Below are 13,551 nucleotides of genomic sequence, written 5' to 3' on the forward strand. Positions count from 1 at the left end.
CCATATTTAGCCGAAGCACGCTTTCTCTCCAATCTTGAAAAGCGAATGTAGTGCTACATTCTTTTTCATGAGGTAATGTCTTTTTTGGAGAGATCTTTGTCCTGTTAATAGAAATCAGAAGGGTAGCTGTCTGTACAAAGCAAAGGAAAACAAAAATAAAAATACTACATCCTGATTAACATGGGAAAGATGGAAAGAAGTAGAGAAGGTTGTGTGTGTGTGTGTGTGTGTGTGTGTGTGTGTGTGTGTGTGTGTGTTGGTTGGTCATCAAAGGAGAGAGATGCAGATAAAGGAGTAGGGGGAGTTAGGGACACAGAGAGAGAAGGGAGTGGGGTTGCATGATGCACGTTCTCTATCTGGAAGCGTAAGAGAATCAAAGAGTCTCTATCAGTATACAGGAGTCCTGATAATGCAGTGGGCTTAGTGTGTTGCTAACAAATTTATTTATGGTTTGAACCCATTTGCAGCTCCATTGTAGAAAGATGGGGCAGTCTGCTTATATCATGATTTATGGCCTCAGAAACTGGGGCAGTTCTCCTCTGTCCTACAGAGCTGTTATATATTGGAATTGACTTTATGGTAGTGAGTTTTAATAATCATATTTGATTTTCTAGGCAATATTCCTGTAAAGATCTTGTTCTATTATTCAGAGAAAATGTAAATAGATAACAATTTGGAAAAATGAGACAATGAACATCACTGCAATTTTTGTCCCTTATTTATCAATTTTAATTTTCTATTACTAAATGGGTAAATACACAGGGAACATTTTGAGAGGATTAGAATTTTTCCTTGTTTATTATAGAGATTACATATCTACATTGATAACATGTAACATTGACTATATAAACCAAAAGGGTGAATTTTATGCTGTTGAATTGAATTTTAATAAAATAATTTATACATATTTCAAATGGCACCATAGTTTGAGCATCCTAGCATGTGTTACTAATCATTTTAATTTTATAATTATTAATTAGTACAAGAATATGCTGAATATTAATGCTAAGCTCTAGAACATCTACTTTAAAATGTTAATCTGGAATAAAACCAATAAAAGTAGTTTAATTTAGAATGAAATATTTTGATTTTACTTCTCTGAATTTCAGTCTTCATGCTCCTTCAAAAATTATATTCACATCTATTAAAAAAAGACAGATGAGATGACAGCAACATTTTTCGTGATATGTGGTGTACGATTTACTCCAGTTTCTGTTTCTGGAACAGGAACAAGCGGTCAGTTTGCTGGAGCAGGACACTCGTTACATAGGCCCTTAAAAAGGGTGGAATGCGCTTTAACCAAGTGGCGTGAAATTATCTCATATTAGTTTCCCTTTTACAGTACAGAATTAATGATGTAGGGATTTTATGCCAGCTTTATGAAGCATTTTGGTAAGTCTATTTTTAAACTTGATTGTTAAAATCATTTTTAACGTGGCTGTTTCCAATCTCATCAAACTTTGGACCCCATCTCCTCCTGCTACCCTCCCAGCCAAATATGTTAACCTCCTAATGGGTCTCTTACTTTGCCTTGTTAAACCTTAACAACCTATTACTCCTTCTCTACTGGTCTGGCTTTCTGCAGAAAACCAAGCTGCCTTTAGATCATAAACCCTTCAGGGCTTTTGGGGGGGTCAGATATGGGTCATAGGGTAGAGCCAGGGGAACTGGAAATATTGGTATCGAAAAGAACCCTGAAATGAAGGCTTACTATGAAAAGAGTGATGAGGTAAGAAACCAGTGAGGTTTATGTGTGGGTTACTGCATTTGCTGTTGAACAAAGACATCCTTTAAATATAAAAAGAATAAAATAAAAAAGCATTTGTTTACAATAAAATGATGAGTTGCATCATACCCTCATTCTCAGTTTTACTTCAGTTTTACGTACTTTTCTCAAAACATTGTCTGACATGAATTAACTTCTTATCCAATGTGGTACAACTTTAATTCTTTTTTGTTTGTAAATATACTTAAAAGGGAAATAAAAACATAACATCTATGGTTGTTGTGATTGCCACCATGTCTAAAACTTACCATATTCTTTTCAGTAGAATGCATCTTCATATTACTTTGAAATAAATTTTAGTGATAATGAAGATTTTTCCACGAGTAAAATTATTATGGTATAACACAGCAGAATATATTCTTCCATTGAAAAAAGATGTACTATTCTTAATTTTCAATTTAGCAACAAATTTATTATATTCAAACTGGTACTAACAGATGGTTTGCATAAGACTGCAGAACAGGTAGATCAAAGGTTTAAGCGATTGCCAGTGCAATTTCTATTTCCATCAAGAAAAAGATGAGAAATTAGCATGAGTGTAATTGGAACAGAAGGATAATAGGTGCAAACTCACCTGTGAGATTTTTGAAGGTGCAAACTCACCTGTGAGATTTTTACACCTTATCATTGCTGCAAATATATGTGAAAGGAAATCCATTAATTTTGGACACAATGACTTCACTGTTGGTTTTGATTTGCTACCGCTATGCACTAACCACCCACTGCCAACAAGTTAACTCCAACTCATATCAACCCTACTGAGTGTTTCAGAAGTTTTGAATCTTTATGGGAGCAGATAGCCTCATCTTTCTCCCAAGAAGCAGCTTGCGGGTTGGAACTATCTGCCTTGTTGTTAGTATAATTTTAAGGTGTTTGAGAAAATCACAAGGATTGGAGAGCCATCTGGATTTGAAATTAGAATGGAAAACACATGATTACATGGATTAGGGAAATGGGATGATTAAGATAGGGCTTCTTCACTGTTTAAAATTTAAAAAGAGGCTAGATTTTAAATACCCCAATTTCTGAAACATCTTAGATCACTATGAAAACAAATTCCAACTCCCCCTCACCCCCGGCTTTACTTCTACTACCATTTCCTTTAGGCCCTTTTGGGTGACCTTGAAAAATAAAGTTAGTCAACTATTTTGTTTGCCAGCTGTCTTACCATGCTGGGACTCTGTTTGTCTCTGATATTTAATAGACAATTGCTGGCTTTTAGAACCACCTGGGTGGAGGGACTTCACTGCTTTCAGGCAGTGTCCCATTGCCATTAATAGAAGGAGACGTGGACACAGTGCTGGTAAACACATAATTCCCATCAGCAAGAGCAGCCTTCCAGCATCCTCTGTGGCTGTCAGTGATTCCAGAGAGGTTGATATAGATGTCAGCTAAATTATGTTGGCGTTGACTCCATGGCAGCAAGTTTGGGTTTTTGGTTTGGATAGCAGACTTGATGGCAGTGAGTTTGTTTTTTTGCAGGAGTGGGAGGGGTGAGGCGGGGCAGGAATTGTGGGCTATGCACTGGGTTACTCAACACAGGCTCCTAGTTTGAATCCATAAACCACTCTGCAGAAAGACAAGGCTTTCTGTTACCGTGATCTTTACAGCCTTGAAAACCCCACCGGGGAAATTCTATGTTGTCTCAGGGTTGCTATGTGTCAGAATTCACTTGATGGCTGTGAGGTTTTAGTTTGGATGGCAATTTTCAGGACCGAAGGGAGAGGAGACTTGCTATTTTTCCACTCTGACTCGTGGAACTCTTATGTATAACATAATTAAATGTTGCCTGGACCTGCACCATACTCAGGAGTTTTGATAGGTTTGAAGCTATTTTGTGACTATTGTCGAGCTTCTCCATTGCCACTCCACCCAGGGAAAGTCTTGGCATTCACCCAAATCTCTTCGTTATTTCTCTGGCGTGGGGAGCAGCAGCAGTGTGGACAGTGGTGGAGGATGTCCTGGCTGTTCCGAAACAATGTCTGCAGCGCTGTGCCAAATGGATGACAATACAAACAGTCATTCCATTCTTTCAGGGGGAAATTGTCACTCTGATCCTAGTCACTGATTTTACCATTTTCTGTGGAAAAGAAATCCATAGCTTGTAAGTAATAATTATCAGATATTTACTCTGAAATTTTTATTTCAAAAGAAAGAAAAGCTAAATTCCTCCATGTGTAAAGCATACTCACAACTGCTGGTCTTGGGTGGATTCTACATATGAGACAGAATAAAAGAGCATGAGTGTGTGTGGGAAAGTAACTTTCGGTGATCTGTACCAAAGAGCCATCTCTCTGTGGAACTGACTTTAAGGGAGTGTTGTCAGGAAGCTTGCCTGCACTGCATAGCCTTTCGGCTTCCTGGGTGGTGCTTCCTAACTCTTCCTCTCTATTGAGCCTGTGCTGGGGTCAGGAGCAGTGGCTACATCAACCGGTCTCCTTTCACCTCAGGATTCTGGTTTGTGTTTAGTATATGATTAGGCGACTTTTGGGCTCTTCTATCTGAGGACATAGTTCTTGACAGTATGTCCGGAGCCATGAGGCCCGGCCATTGTCTTGATCTTTATTGCCTGAGCTCTGTAACTTTCCACAGGAATGCACAGTTGCTGTTTGTTCCTCTACAGGTGTAGTTGATATCTCAGGCTTGGTTAAAATACCAGGGGCTTTCCCCACACAGGAACTGCTTGTTCTGCGGTCATTGTTCTCAGGAAACACCTGTGGCTTGCTTCCCCCATTACTGGCCTATATAAGCTGTAGCCTTTTACTCAATAGACGAGACTTGATCAGGCTACTGTCTTGTCTCCATTTCTCGTGTCTCTGGTCTCCTCAATTCCCACTCCCTCCTCCAGGGTCCGTGTTGAAGTTCTCGCAGGTTGGGACAACAGTCGGCCCTTCTCTCCCAGTTAATCTTCTGTTTGTCTCCCTCTCTCCTTCAGACCCCAAAATGGTGACCTTTGCACTATTTGCTCATCCCCAATTTTAGACTCCCTTTTGTATAGTTCCTATCTTCGTACATAACTCTGTCATTAAACTCCTACCCATTACCCTGTTTGAATTTGACTTTGTCTTCTCTTGGGACCTCGATTAATTCATCTGAAAGACTAGTAGCTACCGATGCAAGTTTAGGTGAAAGGGATACCAGGTTAAGACATCAAGTAAGGGCATTTCTTAAAAACATACAAATTGTTGATGGAGATTTCTTTCCATATGAAGAATAACACTTTAACTCTAAAATATCCAGAATATTTCTGGCAAATTATTATTATTATCCAAAAAATTTTTAATTGGTTATTAATGGAAGGGAAGTACTCACAGCGTCTTTTTATATCCTAATCAAATATGGTATACTCATTTAAAAATACTGTCAGTGTTCTGTTTTTGTTAAAGATTTACCTGTGGTAAATGTTCTCATTCAATTTCTCCATTACCTATTTAATGACAACAGTAATATTATTCACAACGTATCCTCATTATTTCTGATTGTTGAGTTTTCCTTAATTTAGTTTCTCTGTCCTGTTACAGTTCCATCTTAAAAAAAAGAATAGGTAATTGCTTGATTTCATAATGGATATTTTTAAAGGAACACAGAATTATTGGGTTCTATTAGTTATTTTTTTAAACCTCAGGGGTTAGTTTAGATTCAAAGTTTGAAGTTTATCTCTGGAACTAGTTTTAAGGAGTCCATCAATCTCAACCAATTGGCTCTTATTCCTTTTAAAGCAATTTGAGGTTCTGTTCCACCTTGTCTTCCGGTTTACCAAGTCCATCTCTTATGGGCCGAATTGAAATGGTCTGTCATAGTCGCTGGGCATCATCTGCTCCTGTTCTCAGGAAGATTAAGCTGTGAGAGTTCACTTGACTCTCTCTTTGGTGTTTCCATATCAGCAGCAAAAACAGTAATTGTGCATTTCCATAGGAGCTCCTTCACTCCTTTCTCAGAAAATTAATTGAAGTGATTGAATTTAGAACTCTCCAATCTTTTGCACCCTGAGAGGTAATACACCACCCCCTCAAATATAAATATACAAAGCAAAATATGAGGTTATTCAAAATGTGGTGGGGTGCTAGAAATTCTTAACAGGTTATTGTACTGTCATTGATTACAAATTTTATACTTCACAATATAGTATCATTCATTTGATTTCTACTCATTTTTACATCTTTATGGGCATTTTTGTTTTTCTGTGTTGGAATAGTATCCTACTCTGATGTGATTTATGATGCCCTAACATTTCCTTCACTATTTCAGTGGAAGAATTAAGAACTTAATATAGGTTTACTTTTCTTTTTTTACAAATGGTTCCCATGCAATAAATATTCAGATGCCAAAATTCTGTTCCATGTAAGTTTTTATTGGATAGTAAAGCAGAATAAAATTGTAATTTGGAGAGAAACAAAAGGGAGTACTGCTTAATATTGATTTTCTGGATTGTTTTTGATTTTTACAGCACCTTTCATCAGTCTAGTTTCCTATCATTAAGGTGGGGAATGTGTGGGCTATTTCCGTTGTTTTTCCTGATTTAGTTTGGCAGATGCTCATGCAAATTGAAAAAAATAGCATTGGAAAGCCACAGGAAAAAGGGAGAGATGTTTTCTTGATATTTTAATAATTTTCCCTGTAGTCAATTCTAAACTTTTCCCTTTATTTAGACTACAAAGATGAAAAGATCATATCAACTATTTTTGTAAATAATATATAACTCACAGCCATCTAGTTTGTTCCAATTTATAGCAACCCTAAAAACAGCAACAACCCAAACTCTTATTGAATAGTCTAGATATTTTTTCTTTCTTTTTAAAAAAAATTATTGTTGCAAATTATTCACAGAAAAGTTTTTTCAGGCATTCATATAGTGCACATTTCGGTGAGCCTAGTTATATTCACACAGTTATGTAACCATCATCAGTATTTCCAGAAGTTTTTTCATCATCCCAAACAACTTAATTCGATCAACAATTTAAATTAACTTGGAAGTGGATTCTTTCTCAGAGCCTGGAAGACATCCTTGCTAAGACCTTGATTTCCATCCATTGAGACTCAAAGTACAAACCAAAAATTCTAACTCACTGTGATTGAGTCAATTAAAACTTATGGTGATGACAAGTGTAGGGCTCACCAAGGACTTCTGGTGGTACAATGGGTTATGCACTGGGCTGCTAACCACAAGGTTGGCAGTTCAAACACAGCAGAAAGATGAGGCTTTATTTTCTAGTAAAGATTTACAATCTCAAAAACCCACAAGGGGAGTCCTAATTTGTCCTAAAGGTTGTTATAAGTCAGAACTGACTTGATCACAGTGCGTTTGGGTTTTGGTTAAGTTATCCTATATCCATTTCTAACCTAACAATCTGTGAGATAATAGATGTGTAGTATTTTAAGCCTATACTTTGTGCAGAATCATTTTGGTAGTAATAGAAAGTGAACATTGTTTAAAATTTAACATTATTTGTAATATAAAACCATAATGCTACAACATTGTCAAAAAATTTTAAAAGACTACAGAAAAATTAGGTAATAATACAAAAGGAAAAAAAAGTAACCAGACAGTAACCAGAACATACACAATGATACATATTTTTAAAAACAAACAACCCAAACAAACAAACCCCAAAGCTAAATAATAGTGTCTACTAGAACTGAATAATCCTTTAACACTTTTTTTTCTAATCACCAATATGAAATAGAAAATTTTGATTTTTTTTACTTCAGTATCCTGGACTCTGCCTGGATGATAACTTATCATGTAAACCCTTATGTAAAAAGTATGTGCGAGGACAGAAAATTAGTTTTTAAATAAGAATTTACAGAAAACACATTTATTTTAATATAACTTCTTAAGTCGTCATGTTCTATCTAAGGGTAAACTTATTACTTGTTACACAATAGTGGTATTTTCTTGGGATAAGATAAGGAAAAAGGCATTTATTAGTTCAATTAAAATTTACCCATCAAATATCAGTTAACCTTGTTATATATTGGAAAAGCTGTATCAAGGATAGAAATCTCTGTAAAGTTCATGAAATGCCAATCTTATGAGTCATCCTTATGGACACTGCCTGGGTGTGGGCAATGAATGACCAAGCATGAATCAATCATTTTGTATCCTTTCATGTGTATTAGGGAGTCTGGCTGTGGAACTGCCTTCAGGGTTGGTACACTGTATATGGATATCCCTAAGGTTGAGTAGGAATAAGAAGGCTTTTAGTCAAAATAATTACTGCTCTGCATGCTATTATATTTACTCTTTCATCAATTAGTTCATTCATCTCCATACTCATTGCTGCTGTTGTAACAAATAGCAGTTCAGAAGGATAATGTGTTTACTAAGTACCAAAGTAAGTACTTTCATGAACTAATTCCTGCAATCCTTCTATCATCCTTGCGAACCGCTCTGACTTTGATTTGAAAGGGTAAGGAATCTAGAGACCTGAGGGCATAGTACATTGTTTACTGGCCCACAGGTAGTAAGTGGCAGAGCAGGGATTGGAACTCAGATAATATCATCAGCCCCTCACTATATTTTCTTTTGAGTTCAAGCCCCAGGTCATTTGTATGGTATTCCAGCACTGATTTCCCCCATAGACATTAGATTTCCTAAGTAGAATACATGATTTAACCAATGGCTGCTAATTGAAAGGTTGGAGGTTAGAGTCCATCAAGAGGTGTTTCGTGGATACAAACTCTGATGATCTTTTTCTGAAAGATTTGCCATTTAAAAAAAATCAAACACAATTTTACTCTAACACACAAAAGAGGAGCATGAATCAGAGTTACATGTGCCCTTGTTTCCTACCACAGAAGGTTTGTTACTTTTGTCCAGATTGATTGAAATTTTCTGGGTAAGTTATCATTCTTTTGTCTGGCCCTGTACGTCTGCCTTGCGATTGGTACACACCTTGAAGGTATGGGTCAAACCACTCATGCAAGTGAACTATACCAATGAGATAACTACAACCTACTTTAAAAACGAAGTGTCTATGGCCTACCAAGAGGAGATTGGTCAGTTTATTAGCTAGGCTGGGAGTTACCATGACTTATAGCATTGATAGGAAGATATGTGTATGTGTGTATGAGCATATTCACAGAAAGATTTGAGCAAAGAAGAAACAGAAGGAAAAGAGAAAGCACATTTAGCAAAAATAGAGAAGGCAAGAACCCCCCTAAAAGAGCTGTAGCCTGTGAGAGCTTTAAATGGATCCTGGCCATTATCACTCCAGACTTGGAGATATTTAGATGTCACTATTACCCCAACACCAGGAGCAGTGGTGGTGTAGTGGTTACTTGTTGGAGTGAGATCTGCATGGCTGGCAGTTTGAAACCACCAGCAGCTCTGTGGGATAAAGAATAGGGTTTTCTACTCCAGTGAACAGTTACAGTCTGGCGAACAAACAAGAGTTGCTACAAATCAGCAATGACTCAATGCCAGCATTACTACTGATATTATTCACTACTACAACGGCCACCACCCTTTTATAATTTCTCTGTTTAACCATCATAAATGCACTGAGAGTAGAATGCAATTTTTTTAAATGGCTTTTAGGCTAACAAAGTCCAGGCTTACTCCAGAGTCCTATATAATTAATCTTTCTCTTATATCTCTTATCTACTCTGGCTCCAATTTCTCTCTGCTTTTCAGAAATGTGCTGGCTGTAGCTCAGACACAGTGCATCACATGGTTCAAAAAGTACCCTTGGAATAAATTAATGAATAACATAATATAGCAAAACCATGGGACTTGGAACCTGTGTAAGAGAGGAAACTATCAGAGAAGGAGGAGCAAAATGCTACCTACTTATAGAGAGCAATAAAAAGGAGGTGAAAGTGTACCATTTCACAGGTGGGAAATTTTTGAGAACAGAGAAAGCAAGATGGTCCTATTAAGTCCTGGTTCTCACAGATTTCACTGTGGCCTAATTTGTTATTTTTTATAATTATATTTTAAAATAATATAAAGATATCTAAAATAAATATATACATAACTGCTTGTTATATGTTTGTTATGCCGTTCCATCTCCCTTTTAATTTTTTCTCTTTATATTCTAATTTACCTACAAATTGCTGAGTGTTTGGGGATAATTTTATCATGGAAGAAAATGGGATCATCCCCATGAACTCAGAATGAATGAGTAGTTTGGAATCAATCACGTGGACTTCACTTCAAGGAAAAGTCATGGAGATACATGGACATTTCATTTCATTCAGTGGCAGCAATTATGTCATATCATTCTCTTCAAGGTATGTGATCGCTTCCATATTTTTATTGTTTCAAATTCTTGAGAGTCCATTATTCTGTCAATTTTCTAAATCAGGTACTCTAGGTACTTATCATTTTTGTGAGCCCATGACCCCTTTCTAATCATTTCATTTATTGGTCAACATACTGTTTTGGTTTCCTAGTACTATTGTAACAAAAATATATATAATAATAACACAGAGCATAAAATACTATAATTCATTAACATGCAATAATAATAAAGCACATAAGTTTGCTGTCTCACTCATAGATTTGAAGATGAGGAATCCAAATCAAAGCTTCTGCTCTATGAGAGGGTCTTTTTGGTTGTAGCCCCAGGAATTCTGAGGCTTCTGAAAAAATGTATCTTTGCATGGAATTATATCCATGGATATAAATCAATTTGGCAGAGAAAATGTGTATACGTGTGTATTTACCTGTGTTAAAAATGTATCCATGAATCTGATGGCTATACAGAGGACAACATTATGGTACTTCTTAGTCATAATCAAACACCATGAAGGAACGAACACTGGGCCTGGCAGCTCAGGTTGGTAGTCCTGGGGAACACCTAAGTCAGTGTTCCGTATCTGACATTGGTGAGTAATGATTGAGATCTTAAAGACTGTGAATGACCATCTAAGGTACAACCTTCTGCTGGTGTTTTTGAACTGTTGACCTCACAGTTAGTAGCCCAATGAGTAACCACTATGCTGTCAGAACTCTTTTCTCCTTCTGCTTAGAATGTTGTCTTCATAGAACCTCCACAATTGAATTGCATCTCAAATGTCATGTCTTCAAAGAACACCTTTCCCATCCTCTTTAAAGTACCTCTATCCCCACATTTATCCTACTACTTTGATGACCTATCTGAGAAAGAATGCAACACCAGGATCCAAGCAAAGCTTATTAACTATCTACAATAAGCAGATTAATCAACCTTGCGTGCTGAAAGTGGGGAGGACTTATAATACTTGTTGATGACGATCAAATACTACATCAAGGATTGCATCCAGAGAACAAAATAAGGCAAAGACACAATCCCCAAGAAACTTATTGGCTCATATCCCCCATGAATATAAGCAGAAAAAAATGTCAACAAAATCCTACCCAACAGAATCGGAAAACTTATGGTTTTTTTATATAAAGCAATACATCATAAATAAATGGTTTTCATACTAGCTATGCAAGGATGACTTGACATTGAAAAACAACATAACCCACTATATAAATATGACAAAGGAAGAGTATCATATCAATTGAGATAGAAAAGACATTTAACAATCAAACAGCCATTCACAAGGAAAAATGTTCAATAAAATAGGAACAGAAGGGACATTCCCCAATAAAATTAAGGGCATATAGACAAAGCTAACAGCCAGTATTATTCTCAATGAGGAGAAGTTGGAAACATTCCTCTTGCAAATAGGAACCAGATAAGGATGTCCTTTATGAAAACTCAGGCTAAGTTTGTAAATATTACATTGGAAGCTCTAGCCAGATCAGTATTGCAAGAGAGGGAAATAAAAGATGCCCTACTTGGTAGAGAGGAAGAAAATCCTTTTGCAATAATATGATTATATAAATAGAAAATACCAGAGACTTGGCAAGGACTTTACTTGTATACAGGATTTCGAAAATTGGCATAGTACAAGATTAACCAATAAAAATCATTTGTGTTCTTCTACATTAAAAAAGAGAACATTAAAAAGGAAATCAGGAAAACAAGACCATTCACATAGTTACCTTAATGAGTTTAACTAGAGAAACAACAGCCCTATTTAAAGAAAACTGGAGATAAAAAAAACATTACAAGAGATTTATAAATATGCCAAAAATACCATGATCACAGATAGGGAGACATAATATCAATACTACTAAAAACCATCGCCAATCTACAGATACAATGCCAGTATTATTAGTAAAGCTAATCACCAACTGTCTTATACTGAATTCTCTAAAGAAGGAAAGCAAGTGCAGTTTAATCATGTTTATATCAAGGAACTGTCCTTCACAGTTCCAGCAGTGGGAACATTCTTACCTGGGGGTTAAATGCCAGGCTAGAGATTTGTCTGACTTGTGTAGCTGTAGGAGATAACTTACCAAAGGTCTGCAGGTAAGCCAGGATTGGGATTGCTGTGCGGAGTGAATCGAAGGTCTGAATGTAAAGATGGCAGGTTGTTCCCAGGATGGGCAGGCCATACTTCAAGATGTTGACTCAATTCCAAAGAACCAGAGGTTGATGAGTCAGGCATAGGATCCAGACCCAGAAAAATAATTATATATATATATATATATATATATATATAATCAGTATATATATATACTGATTCAGAGAATCAGTTGAAACAAATCCTGATTCAGAGAAGTTGAAACAAATCTTTACATATCACAACAATTTTATATAGAAAGGAAAGAGACCCCAGATAATCAAATCAGTAATATAGACCACCATTAGTCTATTTGTTGCACTGTGGCGGCTTGTGTGATTCTGTGATGCTGGAAGCTATGTCAATGGTATTTCAAATGTCACCATGGTCACCCAAAGTGAATAGGTTTTAGCAGAGATTCCAGATTAAGAACAGAAAATGAAGAAGAACTCGCCTCTCTACTTTGGAGGAAGCAACCACTGAAAACCTGATGACATAAAAACATGTCAATACTGAAGGCCTAATGAATGGATATGGAACATTGTCTGAGGTAATACCAGAGATGGCCCTGTTAGGTCACAGGGACTCAAACTGTGCCTGAGGAGGCGCTCCTTTCACAAAGTAGAGTCAGCCATGGTAACTTGAATGAAGCAAAGCCGTGGGAGTGGAGCCTCTAGTGCCGCCATTGGCTGATGGGCACAACTCAAGGTAAGGAGAAGGAGGTGCAAAAATCTGCTACTGATCTTAAATTTGAATGTGGGATGTATGACTCTGGAGTAATTGGAAGTCATCAAATTGAAAGGGGGAGCATAAAGATGCTTATCTTAGGCATCAATAAGCTGAAATGGATGGACACTGGTCATTTTGAATGAGAAAATCATATGTTTTATGTCACTCATAATGACACAATCAAGAGGAAAGACATTGAATTCACTGTCAAAAAGGACATTGTAAAATCCATACAAATACCAACCATCTGTGACAGGATTATATCTTCCCATCCTCAAGGAAGTGCAATCAATAAAACTATTATTCAAATTTATGCACCAACTACAAAAGCTAGTGATGAAGAAATGAAATCTACCAATGTCTTCATTCTGAAATTGATCAAACATGCAATCAGGATGCATTGATAATCACTGGAGATTGGAATGCAAAAGTGGGAAACAAAGAGGAAGGAACAGTGGTTGGAAAATAAAGTCTTGATGAAATAATGATGGTGCTCACAGTATATAATTCTACAAGATCAAAGGTTTCTTAACAAATACCTTTTTTCAACAACATAAAAGGAGACTTCACACGTGGACACCTCCAGATGGAATACACAGAAATGAAATTGACTACATCTGTGGGAAGAGACAATGGAGAAGCTTAATATCAGC

The sequence above is a fragment of the Tenrec ecaudatus genome, chromosome 3 (assembly GCF_050624435.1).
Source record: "Tenrec ecaudatus isolate mTenEca1 chromosome 3, mTenEca1.hap1, whole genome shotgun sequence".
NCBI classification, from domain to species: domain Eukaryota; kingdom Metazoa; phylum Chordata; class Mammalia; order Afrosoricida; family Tenrecidae; genus Tenrec; species Tenrec ecaudatus.